At 47.9% G+C, this 25,419-nt stretch overlaps 1 protein-coding gene across 1 annotated transcript in view; it reads left to right on the top strand.

Moving 5' to 3' along the window:
* LOC138286550 (S-adenosyl-L-methionine-dependent tRNA 4-demethylwyosine synthase TYW1-like) overlaps window positions 1–25,419 on the top strand; it is a 490,050-nt gene that overhangs the window by 376,310 nt on the left and 88,321 nt on the right. The window lies entirely within an intron of this gene.

The raw sequence follows: 25,419 nt of genomic DNA, 5'->3' as shown, positions 1-25,419 counted from the left end.
GTAAAAGTGGTAAAAGTGGTAAAAGTTTGACCAAAAGATGTTCCTTTGCCACCTAGCGACCCGCTAGAACAGAATACAAAAGTGAAGAAATCCTTGAATGTACAAAAATCTGGTGGGGTTGAACCATTGAGTCCTAAAGTGGTGGACACATGCTCTGAACTGTTGCCTGTTAGGAAAAGTTGTAGAGTGCACAATTTACCTTTGAGGTACCGTTAAGTGAGATTTTTCTTGGTGTTGCTCAAGTTTTAATATCTATCGAGAAATGTAAAACGTAATATTTATTATAACCTGACTTTTTTTTTTCATTCACCAGTGTTACCAGTACTTTATGGTAATGTAAGGGGGAGATGTTTAATGTTTTTTTTTGTAAGAGGGTTGGTCTTGATTGTTTGTTTTTCAAAAAGGGAAAACTAAATGTAGTATCTTCCGCTGCGCGTGCATCTAGAATCTTACTAATTGCTTGCACAAGCCTGTTCTTCGGTGTTCGGGTTTTCCTAACGCGTACGGTGTGCGCAAGGAATCCTGAACGTCGACGAACAGCAGTTGGGGGGCGGAGGAGCGACGGATGATTGGTGCTGCGCTGGGGTGATAAAATTTGGAAACATTTGGCGTGCTTCGTTTCTTAAAAAGGAATAAACATTGTTTTGACGGATTGTGTCCTGGAAATACTTCACAGCGTACCATACAGTTGTAATAGGTTTGGTAGTTGAAATTAATTTGCTGATTCATATATATTGGCAGTGGTCTTTTAGGAAAGTTTGGATTCAAAGAATGGCAGAGCCTGTAAATTGGGCCCAGAGTCGAGTCTTTGGAGATGGGTATTAACTGTGCTGTATGTTGTTAACAAATCCAGAAAGATTAGTACTTAACAATGATTATTATCCAGTTAATGTTGAAGGTCTTCCCTGGTGTCTGTCAATGTGATTTCCACTCCCTGTCTGGTCTGAACATATATTGATGAACATGACAGATGTTGTATGCTTTCAGATCTTGGCAAAGTTATTTTTCTACTTCCAGGTTTTTGCTAAGCAGCTAAATGTTAGAAATATAGTAACAGTTTGCCATGGCTTCAGTAACTTGAGTCCTTGATGGAAAACCAGGCAGGAGTGGTGCATGGTGACACGGGGCCCTTTTAAATAAAGAGACTGTGAAAAAACAGGTGTAATAAGGGACCTGGGCTTTGAAGGTTGACCCAGGGTGCATCAATTTGGTGACAGAAATAATGGGAGATGAGGCCTCTATAATTAAATGATTTGTTACTTTGTGGAGAGGCACCATAAGTATAGTCTGACAAGGCTACCAGCAAATAGCTTTGGAGAACGTGTGGACAGTGGCTAAATAACACTTCCCTTCAGTTCTGTGCCTAAATAAGCCAAATTTATTTTCAACTAAATGACGTTGGACAGAAGTCCTCAAAGGTGAGGCCAACAGAACTCAGGGAGGTGCAGGTCGCTGAAACTGCGTCCCTGCGTCCGGAGGGTTTATCTTCAACAGATCTCATCCTACAAGTGATTCAGTCTTCACAATCTGCATTGGAGACCAAGCAAAGTAGGAATGGGTGTGGCTCTGCTGTGTCAGTACATATGAAATGCAGTAAACCGAATGAGTGGGTCGGAGGGACAGTCAGGGTACAGAGTTCAACAGCAGCATGGCAAAAGACAGCTTCTAGTAGCCTGTAAAATAGAGTAGAGGATGCCCAAGGAGGAATAAACTTAGATTCTTGTATTTCCCAGAGGGCGGGGGGGGGGGTTTGGGTTCAGGATATTCTCCCAAAAGAAAGGCTTTCACTGTCCCTTCTCAATAACTGTGAGTGTTGCATGGTGAGTGCTAAGCCCCCCGCATAGGCCCCGCCTGACCATATTCTAAGCTACAAGATGCGGTTCTAAGAAAATTCCTATTTGACTCCAAGCAGATAACAATTTTCCCACACTTTGTGAGCCAGGTACAACAACAGAGGAAATCCTTTAGCAAATCAAGCAGAAACTCAGAATGATGGGACTCTAGCTACATTCCCTTATACCTAGCAATCCTCAAGGGAATTTTTCAAATACTTTCTTTTGAAACACCTGAGGTGGCCTGGGATTGTACCTTATTGAAGGAAATTCCCAGACCACCACAATTTCACAGACACGCTGGCAGCACAAACAAATGAACAGTGATCCAGGATTAAAGAGGACACTCTTGTCAGTGCTACAAGAGACAGAAACAAATAGTGGCAATTCGTGCAGATGGGTATGCAGGTTAGACTGACACTTATCCCTTACAGAGGAGGATGCCCAGGGCCCATTTACTATATAGTCGCAAGCATAACCTAAGAGGTTGCAGGACAGACCTGACGAGACACAGCTGGCAGCATAGGGAGCCCCTATCACAAATGGTTGTCATACCTCAGGATTAGAGGATTGGCAATGATGAATGTCTCAAGTGGGCGTCAGCTCATAATGTTAGAGTCATCTGATTTGAGTGATACCAGATATGGCAAGAAATGTAGAGTTTTGAGCATGGACTAAGATTAACAGTGAAGGCAACATTGACATATGGGCCTGTTAAGACACATTGTTATTAGAGTAGTTTGAGTTCCGATTCAGGGTCGCTGTTGAGGGTTCTGGGCAATACACAATGTATAACTGTTTTCTGTACATAAGGGTGGTGTTACCAACCAATATTTTTGGCAAATGCTTCTGGTTGAGAAGTGTGGGACGGGAAGAGAGATGGACAAAGGATTAATTTTTGGTTATAGTTAGCTAGTTATGCACACAGCAGTGACCACATTTTCATTTAGGGAACTGTGTTCACCACAATGTGAGGGAGATGGAGAAAGATTGTCCTTTAGTAACCAATCAGAGAATCCAGTCCCTGACATGGAATGTTATTGTCTCTTGAATACGGTTAAGACTGGAGCTGTACTGCGAGCACTAAAAAGTTATGGCTCGGATATACTTATGTTTCGAGAAGTACGTCTGATGGGCACTAAGTGTTAATTCCTAGGTAGCAATGGTTTTGGATTGGTGATTCATGCCAGTCATAATCTTCTGATGGCAAAACTCATTGCACATAAACAGCATGTGGACCATCCTACAGAGTAGATACATTATGGTTTTCGAATTAGTGAGAAGCACTACACTAGCATATCTAAGTGTGTATGCCCCTCCACAGGTATCCAGTGCCTTTCTGCAGGGTCTTTGAGTGGGTCTTATTGAGGCTCCTTTGGGAGCCATTGTAGTGAGAGAAGGCTTTAACAGCATCATGAATAGGGCTCTTGAAAGACACAGCCTAGCGAGTATAGGTGCTGTCAACACCACTACTCCTCTTCTGGCCTTTGCAACACACATGTTCCTCTGAACTCCTGACCCCTGTCAAGAGTTCGAGGCCCTCCTCCACCTGCAGGTGTCTGCCTGCGCCTCATCCCTGATGTCTAGTGGGAGAGCTCTGCTTTCCTACTAGGTAGCCTCTCTCCTCCTTTTCTCTGCTTTGCTCTCTGTGTACTCTCTCTTCCATGTCTGCCCCCTTGTGCCCATTTTTGCCGTTCGCTCTCCTCTGTGCTCTTTTTGACTTTTGCTTTACTTCTCTGTTTTTCTCTCCTCTCTCTCTCTCTCACTCTCTCTCTCTCCTCCCTCTCTCTCCCCCCGCAGCTGCACTCCTGCCACTGCTGCCCCCACGGCCCGCCCCCTTTATTTCACACCATTTTCGCTCCCAGCTGTCCCCCCCCCCCCCCTCCACTTAACGGCAGCTGCTGTGCGGGCGTGCCGTTGGCACCCGTCCGCGCCTGGACCGCGCCCAGTGCCAGGACCCCTGGCTCTCACTTCCTGCCCACCACCGCTACACCCGTCTTCATTACGACACCACCACCCTCCACGCCCTCAACACTGGCCGCTCTCCTGCCTGCCATCAAGCCACGCTGCAGCTCACCCGCCGACCCTTCTCCTGCCAGAACAGCACCTTCACCAGCCTCCACACCAACGACCCACCCACCAGGGCAGGACACAACCATCTCAGATGCCTCCTACTCAACAGCTGCTCCGTCCACAAACACGGCGTCGAACTTTGGAATCTATTCGACTCAGCTTCCCCAGATGTCGCCTTCCTGACTCAGACCTGGATGAACCCCTCCTCAGTGCCCGACATCGCAGTAGCCATCCTGGACGGCTACAAGATCTGCAGGGACCGCTCCAACAAACGAGGAGGAGGCATCGCCGTAGTCCACAAGAACACCCTCAGGATCACGACCAGCACCGAAGACACCCTCAGCACTACCGAACACCTGCACTTCCAGATCCACACTGACCCAAGCACCACCCTCAGAGGGACCCTCGTTTACAGACCCCAAGGTCACACAAGACCAACTGATCACTACCCTCTCCCAGAACCCACCCATTGACACCACCGACACAGCAGCCCCCAACCTCCTGCAATGGATCGACAACTGTGCCAACACTCTTGCCCCAATCAAAAATCCTTCCAGTAGACACCTGATAGGCCTTCTGGTTCACCGCCGACCTCCAAGAATGTAAGCAAACATGCGGAAGACTCTAAAAGAAGTGGCACCAAGGTCAGACACTGGACAACCACACAGCCTTCAAGACTGCCATCCGCAGACACCACCAACTCATCCGGACCGCCAAGAGAACCACCTTCCAAGAACGCATCGACAATGCAAACAACCACAAGGAGCTCTTCAACATCGTGAAGGAGCTCTCCAACCCCGGCTCCAACGTCAACGACATCCCACCATCATAAGACCTCTGCGACTCCCTAGCCACCTTCTTCCACCGTAAGATTGCAGACATCCATGACAGCTTCAGTACTCTAACCCCCCTTTCAACCACCGACAACACAAACTCACCAGCCTCCTGCACCCACGTGAACGACACCATCAAAATCATGAACACCATCCACTCCGGCTCACCATCCGACCCCTGCCCTCACCACATCTTCAACAAAGCAAGCTCTGTCATCACACCCCAACTCCAGAAAATCATCGACCGTTCCTTCAAATCCACCACCTTCACGGAGAGCCTGAAACACACTGAGATCAACATCCTCCTCAAGAAACCTAAGGTGGACCCAAAGGACCGCAAGAACTTCAGGCCCATCTCCCTGCTCCCCTTCCTGGCAAAAGTTATAGAGAAAATTGTCAACATACAACTGACCCGTTTCCTCGAGGAGAACAACAATCTGGACCCATCCCAATCCAGACTCCGCAACAACCACAGCACCTAAACTGCCCTCATCGCCGCCACCGACGACATCAGAACCACACTAGACAGTGGCGAAACAGCGGCCGTCATCCTCCTGGACCTCTCAGCCGCGTTTGACACAGTTTGCCACCACACCCTACGCACACACCTCAGCGATGCAGGTATCTGCGACAGAGCCCTGGACTGGATCACTTCCTTTCTCACTGGCAGAACTTGGAGTCCGCCTCCCTCCATTCCGCTCTGAAGCCACCAAAATCATCTGCGGCGTACCTCGTCCCTCAGCCGGACCCTCTTCAACGTCTACATGGCTCCGCTCGCTAACATCACCCGATCTCAGACCTCAACATCATGTCATACGCCGATGACACCCAGCTGATCCTCTCCCTCACCAAGGACACCGCCAAGACCAACCTCCATGAAGGAATGAAGGCCATCGCCAAATGGATGAAGAACAGCTGCCTGAAACTGAATTCCGACAAGACTGAGGTTCTCATCTTCAGCTCCACCCCCTCCACATGGCACGCCTCCTGGTGGCCTGCCACACTGGGAACCGCACCGACACCCTACGACCACGCATGCAACCTGGGATTCATCCTGGACTCTTCACTATCCATGACCCAGCAAGTCAACGCCATCTTCTCCTCCTGCTATAACACCCTCTGCATGCTTCGGAAGATCTGCAAATGGATCCCCACTGAAACCAGAAGAACAGTCACCCAAGCCCTCGTAAGCAGCAAACTGGACTACAGCAATGCCCTCTATGCAGGAACAACAGCCAAACTCCAGAATAGACTGCAACGCATCTGAAACGCCTTTGCACGCCTCATCCTGGACATCCCCCGCCACTGCCACATCACAGCCCACCTGAGAGACCTGCATAGGCTCCCTGTCAACAAGAGAATCCCCTTCAAACTCCTCACCCACGCTCACAAGGCACTTCACAGTGCCGGAATACCTCAACAGACTGCTCTCCTTCTACACCGACCCGACCGCTTCGCTCTGCCGACCTTGCCCTCGCATCTGCAGAACCACCACCACCGGCGGCAGATGAGTCTCAGCACCAAGACGTGGAACACTATTCCCACCCACCTGTGTCAGACAAAGGACCTCCTTACCTTCAGGAGACATCTCAAGACATGGCTGTTCGAGCAGTAGCCCATCCCCCTCCCCCTCCCCCCCTCTCCAGCGACTTGAGACCCTGACGGGTGAGTAGTGTGCTTTACAAATTCCCTGATTCATTAATTGATTGACATGGTCTACATAATACCTACCACTCATGCCATCCCAGTCAATCAGAATACACTTACTGTTTAGGGATACACAGGTAGTTTTCTCTTGTTATCCATACTTTCATTGCAACAAAAAGGTACAGAGTTGACAGAGCATAGACACCGGTTAGAGGTCTTAGATCATGGCCCAGTAAGTATGACAAGTAGAGAGGATGGCACCCAAAAACTCCATCTGTGGTGACTGAAATCACTATAGTTGACAAATGAAATAATTGAATAGTTGTCTCTCACCTGATTATATGTGAGGGTTTCAAATCAGGTTTGAGAAACAGGGTTCATGAGCTAAGTATATAAAATGACAAACCATAAACGTGCAGCGGTAAGGCAGGGGCATGGATTCTGACCACTGAAGCACTTAGAGAAATGATTCCCCTGAGGCATTTCAGGGCACAATTGACACTTTCAAGTAATATTAGAGACCACTATTAATGGATGAGGCATTAAAGGTCTGGCTGACCTCACGGGGTAAACTTTATGAACAAGGAGATAAAACTGGCATATTGCTTTATTGGCTCAGCAGGAGGGAGAAACAGAGCAGATTTATAGCATGCCTTACAACTGCAGGTGAGCAGAAGAGTTTACAAGATTTTACAGGAGGTTTTATGTGTCGGGCACAAATGTCACTACATCAGAGCTGGAAAAAGTAATTGCGGGTCTTCTGTTGGAGTGTCTTGCAGCTACTGAGAGGCAGCAGCTTGATTGTGATATCACAGTCCTGGAAATATTGGAAGACATTGCAATCCTATTAATTGACCTTGGGGGGGGGGGGGGGGGGGGTGAACTATTTAATAACCTAAAAGAAGAGTATATTTGTGTGCACCTATAGTGATGGATCCTGGGCTGGAGTAAACAATGCCATTATTGAATTCTAATGGTTCGGGCTGGGCACACCACGGGGCTACTGGCCATCGTCACTCTTGCTTGTACTTGCCGTAGAGCCACTGGTGGAGAGGATCTGGAGAGACAAGGGCATTCCAAGTTGTGAATGGTCAGCCGGTCTGTCAGAATATAATATATGCAGATGATCTCTTGATGTATACTTGGGGGGGAGATCATGCCCAATTGTTATGTGCATTTTGAACCAATCTGGGGAACACATGGGGTAGTGAGTGAAATGGAACAAGTCCCTTTTATTTCCTGTGGAAGGAATGGATGAAGATGATCAGTGGGCAGGTGGCTTACAGCTACAAATTTTAACAGAGGGAGCCTGGTACCTAAAGGTTGCATACGATAAAGGGAAAATCATAAATGTGGGCAGGCAATGTCACCCTATGCTGGGAGCTGTCCAGAGGGATCTGACGCTCTCAAAATGGTGGCTCTCCCCAAAAAAATTATATATGTATCTATTGAGTTACCAACTGGTGGTTGCCAGTAGGTAGTTATAGTTAGGACCTAGTTACCATAGGAAAATAGTTTTTTGACTTGGTTATATCTTTGGAGCTGTTTAACAAATCTTCATGAAATTTTCCCCAAAAAGTGTCTTGTTGTGCATGGAAAGTTTTGCAGTCATCTGTCAAGCGTGGCTCGAGAATAGGTGTTTTTCTGTGTTAAATCCCATAGAAGTTTTAGACACAACTGCAGCCCGAACCGCTGAACGGAATTACACTAAATTTGGCAGGAAGTTAGCTCTTGGCCCAGAAAGTGCCCTTTTTGTTAATTGGTGTAAATCCTTTCAGTAGTTTTTGAGATATTAAAGGAAAAATAAATTTGTATATCTGGGCAGAGCCTTAGCACAGATCTTGTGGTGAGATCTGATTGGCTGCTAGCCCTTTAACCAGAAAGTGATGGCAGTCATTTGGGACCAGTATACATGATAGCACCCCACTGAAAGTTTTTGAAGGTCACAAAAGGAGAGTGTATAAAGGGTGATCACAGATTTTAGTTACAATATAAATCGTTTGTTGCTAAGGTGATTTTACACTGTGAAAAAACCTGCTGAGGTCTCATGAATCATGTTTGAGAGAAAACTGTTTTCTCCTGACTTTCCTAAAGAGGTTATGGAAGGTGCTGCAGAAGCTAAAATGAGAGCATATTTTCTGTAAATCCATATTATATATCTCAGCCACAAGGGAATGAAGTCTGGCATTCTCAATAAAACATGTACCTCCAACAGGAGTAGCCTGTCAGGAGATTCCCTTGTGTTTCACTGCAGCCTCCCAGAGTGTTATAAAGGGCGACTTCAGCGCTAACAGTCTTACTTAGGTCAAACATAAAACATCTGTTAAGAAAGGAACAAAAGGAGGGGGGTCATTTTGTCATAGAAATTATGGTTAGTGCTGTAAAAAGAAAACTTAGGACACGTTTCAAGTGAGTTCTAAATATTTTCCTGGGGTGTGGCAAAGATGGCGGATGGGTGAGACGTGTGTTCCAGGCTCTCCGTCCCGGAGGAGCCGTCCCGAAGCAGGGCAGACTCCCTAGCGGTTCAGACACTGGGCAGCTGCTGCCGGGTCTGCACCACGCGGGTGGAGCGCCACACCTCGGGCCCTCCCTGCAGCAGAGGAATGCCCCCACTTGCACGAGCCAGGGTACGCCAGACGCTGCTGATCAAAGTAGCCGGAGATGCATGGCGGCCTCTGAAACTCACCACAGAGGGTTGCTGCAGTGCCCCTCATACTGCACCCTTAGCCATGGGCTGAAAGATTGAGGCTCCGGCAGCGCCCCCTCCCCCAATTTGCCCGCACTGTTCCTGGGAGTGAAGTAGGCCACACCTGCAAGTCGGTGCTTCCACTGCTACTTGATTATGGACACAATTCTAGCTGTTGAGAGGGGCCAACGGTGGACATTGCACCCCCCCTGCACTTAATCACACGCCCCCAGAGATCTGCAGCCCCGCTGACCTCAGCGAGCCTCCACTAAATGCCGGTTTGTGAAAGCTGCGGTGCCCTCTGTGCGGTGGCCTTAGACATGAGCTAAAAGACCAAGGGTCCACTGCTCCTAAGAATGAACTAAGCTGCACCTGCAGACGGGTGCTCCCACTGCCACGCAACTACAGACACAGGACCAGTAGGTGAAAGGGGCTAATGGTGGACATTGCATCCCCCACTGCACTTCATCATATGCCCACAGAGCTCTGCAGCCCCGTCCGACTGCAGTGAGCCTCTTCTGCTTGCCGGCTTGTGAAGGGGCCTGACACCACCGCTGGGACTAGTACAATCACCCTACTTCATACACTGCTGGGCCCCTGCATACCAGTTTGAACCCTACACCTCAGAAATCCCAAAGAACATGGCCTGCCCTCACATACATACCGACACCAGTATGGCCTAAATGGCCTGCGGAAGTAAGCACTGACTTACTGACTCTGAACAGGCCTTGTTGCTTTCGAGCGCTACCGGGGCATTACCCAACTTCGGAGGACCTTTATTGCAGGTAGTGCGAGGCCCTGCCTTTATAGGTAGGGGCCCGCGCCGCAGGTAGAGACCGTGCTCTATGAAAGGAAACCAGGAGCTGGCCCTAGCACTCCCCTGAAGGGGAACGTGAGAGCGGAGGCCAACCGTGTCACCAAGCCCTCCTTGATGATACTCTGTAACCCTTTACAGGGATTTGTTGGGGCCACGATGACCAGCATCTGGGAACATGGCAGCTAAAAGCAAGAAAGACTGGTCTCTGCGGGATATGCTGATGAAGCCTACAGGGGGGACCTAGATGCAGGAGAGAAGAGGACTGCTCCTTAGACGCAGAGGAACCTGAGGGTCTGGTGAATCATGCCTTTTTAGAGGCCTTGTTTACCTCATTGTGAGAAGTCCTCCAAGCTGTCAAGAGACATCTCCTCAGACCTCAGGGGAGTGCGCAGAGACCCTGGGTGAAGTGGGAGAGAGAGCTGGCACACCCGAACTCAAGGATGATGAATGAAACTATGAAAAGGAGTGGATGCAACAAGAAATCCTTTGCCTCCAAGATATACAAATTGAGCTCCAGTCCCACACTGAAGATCTAGAGAACTGCTCCAGGTGAAATATTTGCATTCGGGGAGTCTCTACAGCTGCAGAGGCAACAGATTTAGAATTCTATGTGAAGGCCCTCTTCAGCTTTATCCGGGGGGATGCGGCGCTCCAGACCATGAAACTTGATCGCCTCCACAGAGTGGGCTTGCCGCGCCAATCCACGATTCCCCCTGCTGATATTTTGGTCTGTGGGCATGACTTTGGCCTATAAGAAAACATTCTCTGCAGCACTGGAGAGCTTCGCCTCCTCCACATTAAGGACTACACACCCTTACTGTACCAGGACCTCACTGCCATCAACCTCCAGAAACTAGGAGACTTCTGACCTGTTACAACCTACTTATGTAACGCCGGGATCTCCTACTCATGGGGCCATCCCTTTCAAATCATCTTCCGCCTTGACGTTAAACTCCACCAATTGTGGTCCCTGTGGGAAGCCTGCACGGTGCTAGGCTTCACAGAACCTGAAACAGGGTGGGTGCCCCAGTGAAGCTCCATCTGCATGGACACATGAAATGCCACCGTAAGTGGAAATCCCAGAAGCCTTTAGCTGCACAACGAGAGGACATTGCCTCCATGGCACTTGAACAAGAAGCGGTACTCACCACACTGACTGGTGACCCTGTACATGCAGCTACACGTTGAACCTGGCTCTCTGCTAGATAACCTTTCACGGGCAGGCAGAGTGGACGAAGGAGTGGTCAACCGAGGAACTGTTTGACTTAACTTCCCTTGTAGGATGGTACTCTGCTTATGAGAGACAGGTATAGTTGGCTGTTCTGGCTCAGATGGGCAACATCTCATGACTTTGCCATTATTAATGGCTTGTTCGAATGGTTAAATTGGTTGTATTGGTTTGGTTTGCCTGTGGTGTGTGTGTGTGTTAATACCCTATTCCTGTGCTACTCCTTGCTCAGCTACGCAATGACTAGGGAACCAAATTTCTACAGGCTGGGTCCAACCAAGACACGACATCAACTAGAGTAGCCCCCATACGTCCCATATCTTGATCCTGTGAATCATGGACATGAAAATTGTTAGCCCCAATATAAGAGGACCTAATGTCTCCAAGCGCCCGACTGTCCTTTCCCTCCTGGGGTACTCGGAAGCAGACATCTGCCTCCTCCAGGAGGCTCTTGAAGGATGTTCATAGAATGTGCTCCAGTCGATTCCACAGGCAGCTCTGGTCTTCAGGTCCTTCTAAGAAAGGTGGGGTAACCATACTTTTCTCACAGGGGTTTAAAGGGGAAATCCAATTGATCATGAGAGAAATCCGGGGTGGCCTTCTCACAATACGCATCAAACTAGACACATTCAAGACGACTTTAGTAAATGTTTCACCCCACACAATCACCAAGAGGCCTTTCTGACCTACTCCCTAGCTCCGATACTGCAGACGCCCAACGCGGCTATATCGATAGGGGAGGCGACTAACCTAGTCATGGATTCGAATTTAGACCGGTCATGCAACAGTTAGGTCAGATGGGTGCCCTTTCTACTGCGGAGCATCGATGGCTCGGTGACTGTGGCCTACACAATGTGTGGCGAGGTCTCTATCCCGCGACTATACTTTCTATTCGGCTGCGCATAAAACATACATGCATATTGATTGCTTCTTTGCCACCTCTTCCCTCTTCGGACTGATAACTGACACTACCATTGCACGACGTTCCCTGTCAGACCACGCTCCACTGCACCTATCGATATGGCTCCCTGTGGACTGAGTGACACCCTCCCTGGCAGCTACGGGATAACCTCTTATACTTCAAGGCTAATGTTGCTATTAGCATCACACTTGCAAATTAATGACATGGGAGAAACACCACTAGCCTCTGTTTGGGAAGCCCTGAAATAAGTAGTCTGTAGGGAGTTGATTGTAATAGCGGTGGAAGACAGCGGTCACTGAGCGGCCCTATAGAGTGAGGTGATGGTCTTAGAGGCTGTACACAAACACATCTCGGGACTCGCTTTTGCAAATGGGTTGAGAGTATCTATAGTGCCCCTAGAGCGTCTGTCAGTCAGTGGCACACTGTCAAAACCCTTCCCGAACCAGAGTGGGGCGAGACAGGGCTGCCTCCCTTACCCGCTCCTTTTTGCGGTCTAATTTAGAAATGGGGTTTTTGGTTGCCACTCAGGTTACCCCCCTGCCCAAGCAAGGACCCTCACTTTAGTCAGGGTAAAGGAGAATCGCACTCAGTTAAACCCCGCTCACCCCTTTGGTAGCTTGGCACAAGCAGACAGGCTTGACTCAGAGATGATGTGTTAAGTATTTGTACAAACACACACAGTAATACAGTGAACCACTACAAAATGACACAACACAGGTTTAGGAAAAATAGTAAATATTTTATCTAATTAAACAAGACCAAACCCATTAAAAATCCACAATATACAGTTAAAAATACGAATTTAGCACTTACAAAGCAAGAAAACAGTGCCTTGAGGTAAAAACACTGCAAGTTGGTACAATGCGACACCAATGGCGCCGTTCATGGAGTCGTTCGAGCCCCCACCCCTACCCGGAGTCATGGAGAGCGGCTTTGCTTAATCCGCTGCAGCATCGGTTCCGGTGCCACGGGGCAGAAGGACAGCGGCGTCGAGCAGCGGTTCCTCATTACAGGGCGGTGGAGGTGAAGTGGCGTCGGATGCGGAGTCGTCCCTCGGTTCCAGCAGATGCGAAGTCTGGCAGAGTCACGATGCTGCGGTGCGACCTCACTGGGTCGGCAAGCACTGCAATGGCATCTGATCGTCACGGACGTTGGACTTACAACACTGCAGTGTTAGCGAAGTCGGGCAGGATCAGCGGTTGCAGCGACACGAGACCTACAGGGTCGTCAAACTTTTACGAGGTCCACGGCCTCAGGGCACCCGGCGTCACGGTTCTGGGTAGCGGCGTCTGCTCACAGGCTTGTCTGATTCGCACTCAGTGAGGTCCACGACCTCAGAGTAAGCAGTGTTGCGGTTCCGGCCAGCAGTGTCATTTGCGAAGTCACACGGTGTTGTTTGGCTTGCTACACTGGCTTTTCTCCAGAAATTCACTTCCGGGGGTCCAGGAACTGGAATGGCAACCTCTGGCAAGCTAGAGTCCACAGCAAGTAGACTCCGGTCTGGTTGGTGAAGCCTTTGCTGTCCCTAAGGCTTCAAAACAGGAGGCAAGCTCTACTCCAGGCCCTTGGAGTCACTTCTCAAGCAGGAATGCAACAAAGTCCAGTCTCTGTCCCCCTAGCACAGGCAGAAGCAGCAACTGGAGGATAGCCCAAAAAGCACAATCACGGGCCAGGGCAGCACTTCTCTTCAGCTCTTCTCCAGGCAGAGATTCCTCTTGAATCCTTGAGGTAGTCTAATTTTCAGGGTTTTTGGGTGCCCTTCTTATACCCTTTTCTGCCTTTGAAGTAGGCCACTGGGCACTTGGTCATGCAACCCAAATCGGGGGAGGGCGTGTACCAGGGACGGTTCTTCTGTTTTAGCAGAGGAAGTTGCTTCCTCCTCCGTCAGGCAGACAGGGGCAAATAAAATGATGATTAAACAATGTTAATATCATTGTTTGGTGGTATGTGTAGCTGCAGATACACATGCTGTGCATAGTCCGCCGTCTGGTGTTGGGTCGGAGTGTTACAAGTTGTTTTTCTTCGAAGAAGTCTTTTCGAGTCACGGGCGTCGACTCCATCTTAGATTGTTTTTTTTCCTCCATCGGGTTCGGACGTGTTCCTTTTCGCTCTGTGTTTCGGGACGGAAAGATAGTCATAACTTCGGAAAACTATGTCGGTATGGTTTCGTTCGGTATCGGGTTAGATTAGAATCGACACCGAATCCTGAAGAGCTCCGGTAGCCCTTCGGGGTAATTTCGATCCCCTGTCGGGGCCTGGTCGGCCCGACCGCGTGCAACATCGAGACTGATGGAACGGACCCCGTTCCGATTCTGTCCTAAATGCCACAGTAAATATCCCTATACAGACCAGCATTTGGTCTGTAACTTGTGCCTGTCACCCGAGCACAAGGAAGAAACGTGTGAGGCCTGTCGAGCGTTTCGGTCAAGAAAAACGCTCCGTGACCGAAGAGCCAGACGGTTGCAGATGGCGTCCACGCCGACAGGACAACAAGGGTTCGAGGAACAGGGAGAAGAAGAAGAAGCCTTCTCCATCCATGAATCGGACTCTGAAGAATTCGACGTCGAAGAAACCGTGAGTAAGACGTCGAAGCAAGCACCACACTTGAAAACAGACAAAGCCCAGGGGACGCCACTGCCAACAGGCCATGGCTCAACCCATAAAGTAGGTGACCGTCCATCGGCACCGAAAAAAGGCGAACTGGTGCCGAGGTCGTCCGACTCTGGTCGAGACACAGGCACGCAGCAATCTCGGGACCGAGAAAGTGCTGCAGAAAAGGGTCGACACCGAGACAGCACCACCGAGGCTGCTCGGCACAGAGACAGCGGCACCGAAGATGGTCGTCGCCGAGAAAGTTCGACACCGAAAAAGAGAAAAATCTCATCTGAGCCGAAAACAACAAAAGACACGGTTTCGGTGCCTAAACGACCAGCAACTGAACCGACAGCCAGTTCGTACTCAGAGGAACAATCACTGTCCTCCCAAATGCGCAAACACAGGTTTGAGGAAGATTTACAAACCACAGATGTAGACCACACCCAAAAGCGGATCTTCATACAAAGTGGTACAGGGAAGATCAGCACTCTTCCCCCAATCAGGAGGAAAAGGAAACTCGATTTCCAACCACAAGAAAAGACACCACAAGCAAAAGTGGTAAAGAAGGGTAACTCCACCACCCTCTCCACCACCGGTAACTCATACATCACCGGCACAGACTCCGTCACATTCACCAGCTCATACCACTATGAGCCAAGATGACAAAAATGCGTGGGATCTCTGACGCCCCAGTATCAGACAATAGCCCTGAGTCGTACCCTACTAAGCCCTCACCACCTGAAGACAGTACAGCGTATGCACAGGTGGTAGCTAGGGCAGCAGAGTTCCATAACGTGTCTTTACACTCAGAGCCTGTCGAGGATGACTTCCTTTTCAACACCCTCTCCTCCACCCATAGCAATTATCAAAGCCTCCCTATGCTCCCGGGAATGCTAAGGCACGCTAAACAGATCTTTAAAGAACCTGTCAAAAGCAGAGCAATAACTCCAAGGGTGGAGAAGAAATATAAAGCACCGCCCACGGACCCTGCTTTTATCACATCACAACTGCCACCAGATTCAGTTGTCGTAGGAGCAGCTCGTAAAAGAGCCAACTCGCACACATCAGGTGACGCACCACCTCCAGACAAGGAGAGCTGCAAGTTCGACGCAGCTGGGAAAAGGGTTGCAGTACAAGCTGCAAACCAGTGGCGCATCGCTAACTCGCAGGCGCTCCTAGCGCGATATGACAGAGCCCATTGGGACGAGATGCAGCATCTCATCGAGCATCTACCCAAAGAATTCCAGAAACGGGCAAAACAAGTGGTTGAGGAGGGACAAAATATCTCCAACAACCAAATACGTTCCTCTATGGATGCAGCGGATACAGCTGCAAGAACAATAAATACCGCGGTAACCATAAGGAGGCACGCATGGTTGCGCACATCCGGCTTCAAACCCGAGATACAACAGGCAGTGCTCAATATGCCGTTCAATGAACAACAATTGTTTGGACCCGAAGTGGACACGGCAATTGAAAAATTGAAAAAAGATACTGACACAGCTAAGGCCATGGGCGCACTCTATTCCCCGCAGGGCAGAGGCACTTTTGGCACGTTTCGCAAAACAACCTTCAGAGGGGGGTTTCGAGGTCAAACCACACAAGCTAGTACCTCACAAACAACACCGTCTACCTACCAGGGACAGTACCAAAGGGGAGGCTTTTGGGGCCAATACAGAGGGGGACAATTCCCTAGAAACCGGGGAAAATTTCAGGGTCCCAAGACCCCACCAACCAAACAGTGACTCACAAGTCACTCAACCCCTTCACACAACACCAGTGGGGGGAAGACTAAGCCAGTTCTACAAATTTTGGGAGGAGATAACAACAGACACTTGGGTCTTAGCAATTATCCGACATGGTTATTGCATAGAATTTCTCCAACTCCCTCCAAACGTCCCACCAAAAACACAGAATATGTCAAAACAGCATTTAGACCTTCTACAACTAGAAGTTCAAGCATTACTGCAAAAAAGACGCAATAGAATTAGTACCAGGTCCACAAAAGAACACAGGAGTTTACTCACTGTACTTTCTAATACCAAAAAAAGACAAAACACTAAACACCTACATCAAATCGGAACACTTTCACATGGTCACGCTACAGGACGTATTACCACTGTTGAGACAACAAGACTACATGACAACCTTAGATCTAAAAGACGCGTATTTCCACATACCGATACATCCCTCGCACAGGAAATACCTAAGGTTCGTATTCAAGGGAATACATTACCAATTCAAAGTGTTGCCGTTCGGTATAACAACTGCACCGAGAGTCTTTACAAAATGTCTAGCAGTAGTAGCTGCACATATCAGAAGGCAGCAAATACACATGTTCCCCTACCTAGACGATTGGCTAATCAAGACCAACTCCCTAACAAAGTGTTCACACCATACAGATTATGTCATACAAACCCTCTACAAACTAGGGTTCTCCATCAACTATACAAAGTCACACATTCTGCCGTGCCAAACACAGCAATACTTGGGAGCGACAATCAACACAACAAAAGGGATAGCCACTCCAAGTCCACAAAGGGTTCAAAATTTTTACAAAGTCATACAAGCCATGTATCCAACACAAAAAATACATGCAAAGATGGTGTTAAAACTCCTAGGCATGATGTCCTCATGCATAGCCATTGTCCCAAACGCAAGATTGCACATGAGGCCCTTACAACAGTGCCTAGCATCACAATGGTCACATGCACAGGGTCACCTTCTAGATCTGGTGTTGATAGACCGCCAAACATACATCTCGCTTCTATGGTGGAACAGTATAAATTTAAACAAAGGGCTGCCTTTCCAAGACCCAGTGCCACAATACGTGATAACTACAGATGCTTCCATGACAGGGTGGGGAGCACACCTCAATCAACACAGCATCCAAGGACAATGGGACGTACATCAAAGAAGGTTTCATATAAATCACCTCGAATTGTTAGCAGTATTCCTAGCGTTGAAAGCATTTCAACCCATCATAATCCACAAATACATTCTTGTCAAAACAGACAACATGACAACAGTGTATTATCTAAACAAACAGGGGGGAACACGCTCGACACAGCTGTGTCTCCTAGCACAAAGGATATGGCAGTGGGCAATTCACAACCACATTCGCCTAATAGCACAGTTTATTCCAGGGATCCAGAACCAGCTAGCAGACAATCTCTCTCGGGATCACCAACAAGTACACGAATGGGAGATTCACCCCCAAATTCTAAAATCTTACTTCCAAATTTGGGGAACACCTCAAATAGACCTATTTGCAACAAAAGAGAACGCAAAATGCCAAAACTTCGCATCCAGGTACCCACACCAGCAGTCTCAAGGCAATGCTCTATGGATGAATTGGTCAGGGATATTTGCGTACGCTTTTCCCCCTCTCCCTCTTCTTCCATATCTAGTAAACAGATTGAGTCAAAACAAACTCAAACTCATACTAATAGCACCTACATGGGCAAGACAACCTTGGTATACAACACTACTAGACCTGTCAGTAGTGCCTCATGTCAAACTACCCAACAGACCAGATCTGTTAACACAGCACAAACAACAGATCAGGCATCCAAACCCAGCATCGCTGAATCTAGCAATTTGGCTCCTGAAATCCTAGAATTTGGACACTTAAACCTCACACAAGAATGTATGGAGGTCATAAAACAAGCTAGAAGGCCATCCACTAGACACTGCTATGCAAGTAAATGGAAAAGATTTGTTTGCTACTGCCATAATAATCAAGTTCAACCATTACATGCATCTCCAACGGATATAGTAGGATACTTACTACATTTGCAGAAATCAAATCTGGCCTTCTCTTCCATAAAGATACATCTCGCAGCAATATCTGCATACCTGCAGATTACTCATTCAACTTCACTGTTTAGAATACCTGTCATTAAAGCATTTATGGAAGGCCTAAAAAGAATTATACCACCAAGAACACCACCTGTTCCTTCATGGAACCTCAACATTGTCTTAACAAGACTCATGGGTCCACCTTTCGAACCCATGCATTCTTGCGAAATACAATACCTAACGTGGAAAGTTGCATTTCTCATTGCCATTACATCTCTAAGAAGAGTAAGTGAAATTCAGGCGTTTACTATACAGGAACCATTTATTCAAATACACAAAAATAAGGTAGTTCTAAGAACCAATCCAAAATTCTTACCAAAAGTTATCTCACCGTTTCACTTAAATCAAACAGTAGAACTACCAGTGTTCTTTCCACAGCCAGACTCAATAGCTGAAAGGGCACTACATACATTAGACATCAAAAGAGCACTAATGTACTACATTGACAGAACAAAACTAATTAGGAAAACAAAACAACTATTTATTGCATTTCAAAAACCTCATACAGGAAACCTGTTAGAAATTGGGTTTTTGGTTGGCATCAGGTTGCCCTCTGTCCAAGCAAGAACCCTCACTCTAGTCAGGGTAAGTCACACACAATCCAAAATCAGCCTGTGCTCACCCTCCGGTAGCTTGGCACGAGCAGTCAGGCTTAACTTAGAAAGCAATGTGTAAAGCATTTGTGCAATAAATCATACAACACCATAGCATAACACCCCAAAAATACACCACACAGTATTTAGAAAAATATATAATATTTATCTGGGCATCTTCAGGTCAAAATGATCAAAGTTGCAATACGAATTTGTAAAGATATCACTGAAAAGTGATATAAAGTGTCTTAAGTCTTTAGAATATTAACAAAGTCTCTTTCAAGCACAAGTACCTGGTTTAGCGTGGAAAAATCTCCTCAGAGGGCCACAAGAGAAGAGGTGCGCGGAAAAAGGGTGTGTGCGTCGATTTCTCCCCAGCACACATGGACTTGCGTCGTTATTTTCCACGCGGGGGGGGGCCGGCGTCGTTTCCGGCACGCGGACTGTCTCTTTCTGTGGATCGCGGGGATTACCAGATGTCCCGGGTCTGTGCGTGGATTCTCCTGCTTGTTCTCCGGCTGCGCGTCGGTCTGCGGGGCTGCGCGGCGAAATTACGATCTCACGGCAGGCGTCGCGTCGATTTCTCCTCTGGATGTCGATCTGCGGGGCTGCGCGTTGAAATTACGATCTCACGGCAGGCGTCGCGTCGATTTCTCCTCCGGATGTCGATCTGCGGGGCTGCGCGTTGAAATTACGATCTCACGGCAGGCGTTGCGTCGATTTCTCCTCTAGAGGTCGGGCGGCGTTGTCCTTGCGAGGCCGTGCGTCGGATTTTCGATCGTCCCAAGAGCGTCGCGTCGATCAGCGTCGGTGTGCGGCGTTTTTCTCGCCGCCGAACAAGCTGTGCGTCGAAATTTTCGTCGCACGGAGCGTCCAAGTAAAAAGGAGAAGTCTTTTTGGTCCTGAGACTTCAAGGAACAGGAGGCAAGCTCTATCCAAGCCCTTGGAGAGCACTTTCACAGCCAGACAAGAGTTCAGCCAGGCAGCAGGGCAACAGCAAGGCAGCAGTCCTTTGTAGAAAGCAGACAGGTGAGTCCTTTGAGCAGCCAGGCAGTTCTTCTTGGCCAGATGTAGTTTCTGGTTCAGGTTTCTTCTCCAGCAAGTGTCTCTTGAGGTAGGGCAGAGGCCCTGTTTTATACTAAGTTGTGCCTTTGAAGTGGGGGTGACTTCAAAGAGTCTCTAAGAAATGCACCAAGTTCCCTTTCAGCTCAATCCTGTCTGCCAGAGTCCCAGTAGGGGGTGTGGCAGTCCTTTGTGTGAGGGCAGGCCCTCCACCCTCCCAGCCCAGGAAGACCCATTCAAAATGCAGATGTATGCAAGTGAGGCTGAGTACCCTGTGTTTGGGGTGTGTCTGAGTGAATGCACAAGGAGCTGTCAACTAAACCTAGCCAGACGTGGATTGAAGGGCACAACAAGATTTTAGTGCAAAGAAATGCTCACTTTCTAAAAGTGGCATTTCTAGAATAGTAATATTAAATCCGACTTCACCAGTCAGCAGGATTTTGTATTACCATTCTGGCCATACTAAATATGACCTTCCTGCTCCTTTCAGATCAGCAGCTGCCACTTCAACAGTGTATGAGGGCAGCCCCAATGTTAGCCTATGAAAGGAGCAGGCCTCACAGTAGTGTAAAAACGAATTTAGGAGTTTCACACTACCAGGACATATAACTACACAGATACATGTCCTGCCTTTTACCTACACAGCACCCTGCTCTAGGGGTTACCTAGGGCACACATTAGGGATGACTTATGTGTAGTAAAAGGGGAGTTCTAGGCTTGGCAAGTACTTTTAAATGCCAAGTCGAAGTGGCAGTGAAACTGCACACACAGGCCTTGCAATGGCAGGCCTGAGACAGGGTTAAGGGGCTACTGAGGTGGGTGGCACAACCAGTGCTGCAGGCCCACTAGTAGCATTTAATCTACCTGCCCTAGGCACATGTAGTGCACTCTACCAGGGACTTACAAGTAAATTAAATAGTCAATCATGGATAAACCAATCAGTAGTACAATTTACCCAGAGAGCATATGCACTTTAGCACTGGTTAGCAGTGGTAAAGTGCCCAGAGGTCAAAAGCCAACAACAACAGGTCAGAAAAAATAGGAGGAAGGAGGCAAAAAGTTTGGGGATGTCCCTGTCAAAAAGCCAGGTCCAATAAAACCCAATATCAAAACAAGGTATAGCCAGATGGATAGTTAAGTGCATCCAAACCTGCTACCTTAAAGCAAAGAGAGAGCTGCCTATTACACCAAAGGCACACTCAACCAGAAAGAAAGGCGCTACCATGGCCTTCCTAGGAAATATTCCAATGAACGAAATATGTAAGGCAGCAACATGGTCTACGCCTCACACATTTACTAAGCACTACTGTGTAGACGTGCTATCTGCACAACAAGCCACAGTAGGTCAAGCTGTTCTAAGAACTTTATTTCAAACTACTTCCACTCCTACAGGCTGAACCACCACTTTTGGGGAGATAACTGCTTACTAGTCTATGCACAGCATGTGTATCTGCAGCTACACATGCCACCGAACGGAAAATGTCACTTACCCAGTGTAGATCTGTTCGTGGCATTAGTCGCTGCAGATTCACATGCGCCCACCCGCCTCCCCGGGAGCCTGTAGCCGTTTGGAAGTAATCTCCAACATTTGTACATTTGTAAATATATTACCTTAACCTTTATTTTGTACATACTTATTCATTCCATTGCATGGGCACTATTACTAACATACACAACTCCTACCTCACCCTCTGCGGGGAAAACAATCTAAGATGGAGTGGACGCTCATGCGCAATGGAAACAAAGGAGGAGGAGTCCCTCGGTCTCGTGACTCGAAAAGACTTCTTCGAAGAAAAACAACTTGTAACACTCCGACCCAACACCAGACGGCGGACTATGCACAGCATGTGAATCTGCAGCGACTAATGCCACGAACAGATGTACACTGGGTAAGTGACATTTTCCTTATTTGCCGCGGTCTGTCTGACAACTTGGAATGTAGAGCCAGCAGGGCAGGGCCATAGGAAGGAGTGGTGGACAATGTAAAGTGCACATGTCTGTTTGGCCGGGCGTCTCAGGCCAGCAAAACTGACATGCACACTTACATTTCTCTAACCTGGCTGTGTTGGACAGCCAGGCTGGAGAAATGGCACAGGCTTCCTGTGCCTGAGCGAGTGTCAGACCAGCCTGATCAGGCCAATCCTGGTACAGCTCTCATGCTAGCTTTAGCATGAGAGCAGCATCTGGATTGGGAGCCTGTGGTGACTGCTGAGAAGAGAGGATGCAACCGGCAGCAAGATCAGGGACAGCGCAGCAGCGGCATGTACATTTTTCTTATTTATTTATTTTTATACCCCCTCCGATTATATCCAGCCCAACACACACACACCCTTGATTGGTGCGCACTATTACCATTTGAAAGGTGGCTTATCCTTAAAACTGATTACCAGCGTCTGGTTTCCAACTTATACAACATGCTGGGTGGGGACCAACCTCAGCTTAATACCAAAAGCCAGCTACAATGGGAAGTGGAATTAGGTAGACCCCTCTCCACCAAAGACTGGGCCGATATACACTATAGGGTACACTACACAGTGTGGGACCTGAAACTGCCTATAAGATTCTCATATTGGTACCTCACCCCATCAAGACTAGAAGTGGGCAGCACATAAGTCCCTGGAATGCTAGAGGGGCTGTGGCAACACTGGCACCTTACTACATTTGCTGTGACATTGCCACACACTCTCCCGCTTCTGGGATCAAGTTCTTGATGATATTGACAATGCTTTCGCAGCCCCCAGGGGCAACAAACTAACCATGCAGGACAGGCAAGAGAAGCTGTGGCAATATAACAGACCGGTGAGGGCAGTTGGAAGAGGCAGTGGCAGTACAACCATACATGCCAAAAGACCCACTTAAGACAGGAGACTCCCATGTTATTCAGCCCAAAAGGGCTTTATTTTGTCTGTCTCCTGACTAAAATCTCCTCTTCTTCAGTGTAAGTCAATGGTGAAAATCAGTTCCCCAGGTGTTTTTTTTAAATTCAAAATCTCCTTCTTACCAAGTTCAAGTATGATATGGTTGGCAAGTATGGTCCATTAGATCTCTGAGAGCAGGAGGAATGGGGTAGAGACATGGACTCTGATAATAGAGGGCAGGAGGGAGATGGACATGAAGGGCAGTTGGTATGGACACTGGAAGCACAACACACCATGGAGGGCAACAGTGAGACTATAATGGCATGCACATAGACAATGGAGGAGGGTCAGGGACAGGAAGCTGACCACACGGCAGGTGGGAGGGGCTGTGGTAACACCAAAGGCCATGCATGGCAGTCGGGAGGGTTAGTGGCAGCACATCGGCAATGGTGTGCAAGAGAGAGGGGGCAGGGGCATGCACAAAGGACAATAGAGGTCAGAAAGGATGGGTAGGGGCTGGACACAGACAAGAGGGCAGGGGAAGGGCCTTAGTAACAGACCACAGGGGTAGGCAGGGGGAGCAGTTGCAACTCAATAGAGAATGGAGGGCAGAAGAGATTGGCTGCAAAATGGATTATGGAGGACAGGAGGGAGGGAGTAGGGGCATGGAACTCGGACAGGCAGGGTGGACGTGGCAGGGACAGGCTACATTGAAGGAACAAGGGATACCAAAATTAGAAGTGCCTTGTTAGTGCTCTAACCTGATGTCCACATAATGGGCCAAAAATGCTTGAGAGTTACATGGCAAAAAGATGGTCGTAGTGAAGGCAATGAGGGCACAGTGGCACTGTCTGGTTCCAGGGTTCAAGATTGTTCAGAGTTGTCTCAAAGGGACAGCGTTCCGAAAGGAGTTGCTGGCCACTAGATTCCAGGCGAAGATGTTCAAGTTATTCTGGTCACAAGCGGCGGGGCTCAGAACGCAAGGACAGCTCTGGTGGGCAACACAGCTATCTCTCAAATGGATTGACGAAGCCGAGCAGGAGACTGAGTTAAAATAAGTTATTTATTGTCTGTTATGTTAGTGTTAATCTGAAGCCTTCTTTAAGACTACTAAGCATTTGTGTCAATTAGAGGGCATATATATCGGGTAACTCTGAGGTCCCCAGGAATCGGGAGTTTTTAACCAATCTGGGGCAGGAAATGGAGCCCTTTATTTAATTAGATGGCAGGGAAGCTGGACACGAAAACAAGCAAGCATATCAGGAAACCCTGAGGTCAGCAGGAAACAGACGGCCTGATTTAGAACTTGGCGGACAGGTTACTTTGTCACAGTGGTGACGGATGTCCCATCCACCGAAATCTAAATCCCATTGGATATAATGGAATTTAGATTTTAGAGGATGGGTCATCTCTCATTGTGGTGACTGAGCAACCTGTCCACCAAGTGACAGAATAACCTGTTCGCTACATGGCACGTGTCCAATTAGAAAACTGTGACAACAGTGGTGAACAAACCACAAAGACAGACCGGGGATATGACACTCAACTGACTCGTCACTTAGACGTGAGTTTCCATGGCTAAAATGGATACAGCCCAATAGTGGAGCGCAGTGTAAGTGGCAAGACTTACTAAGCAGAAGAAAGGGTTTGAACGTTCAAGAATCCTTGAGAAACCAGTATTTGACGCCTGTGGCTGTCCACAGAAGTATGCTAAAATATGGAGTGTGAATGGAATAGCCAGAGGATGCTTGTCTAAGTACGCCCCTCTACTTGATTAATTGTCTTGATAAGATTTGGATCCTCCTTAGACATTTATGTGAAATTTTTTATTTTGTAATTCATTATTGTGTGCTTACTATCACTGTGACTTCCATTACAAATGTTGATCCCATTGACTGTCAATTTAATTTTTATCTACGTCTCTATTTTACTCTTACCGCATTTGCATTAGTAATTAATAATACATTTTTACTTTTTATTATCATCCTTAGTTTAGACGTTCAGTTCTTTATTCACTTAAAAGTTTTGCTTTTCATAGTGTTGATGCATACATCCTCTCATGCTTTATGCAAAGAAAGTTTAAAGCTTGATCTGAGCTACTGAACGGTGAACTAGGGATACATCAATGAAGATTTTGTGCTACATATGTGTTTTTGCCAATATTGTGGAATCTCAGCTAAAGAATACATTTAAATCTTCAGTCACCTGCACTCTTTGTTTACACACCTTGATTCCCTCCTCTGGTTTCTGACATGTTTCCCCCACTCACAGTGGATTTCACCCATCTTGGCTCTTGGGTCTTGAGGGCACTTGATAGCATGATGAGGGAGATGGCCTGACAACACAAACTGCAGCTAAGTATCTGCCTAGTGAAAGTCTAGTGTCATGTTTTAGCTTTTACCCAGTGTGTGA

This window comes from Pleurodeles waltl, chromosome 3_2 (assembly GCF_031143425.1).
Source record: "Pleurodeles waltl isolate 20211129_DDA chromosome 3_2, aPleWal1.hap1.20221129, whole genome shotgun sequence".
Classification (NCBI taxonomy): Eukaryota; Metazoa; Chordata; class Amphibia; order Caudata; family Salamandridae; genus Pleurodeles; species Pleurodeles waltl.
Note: the sequence above shows the minus strand (reverse complement) of the source record. Positions and strands in the feature narration are given on the sequence as shown.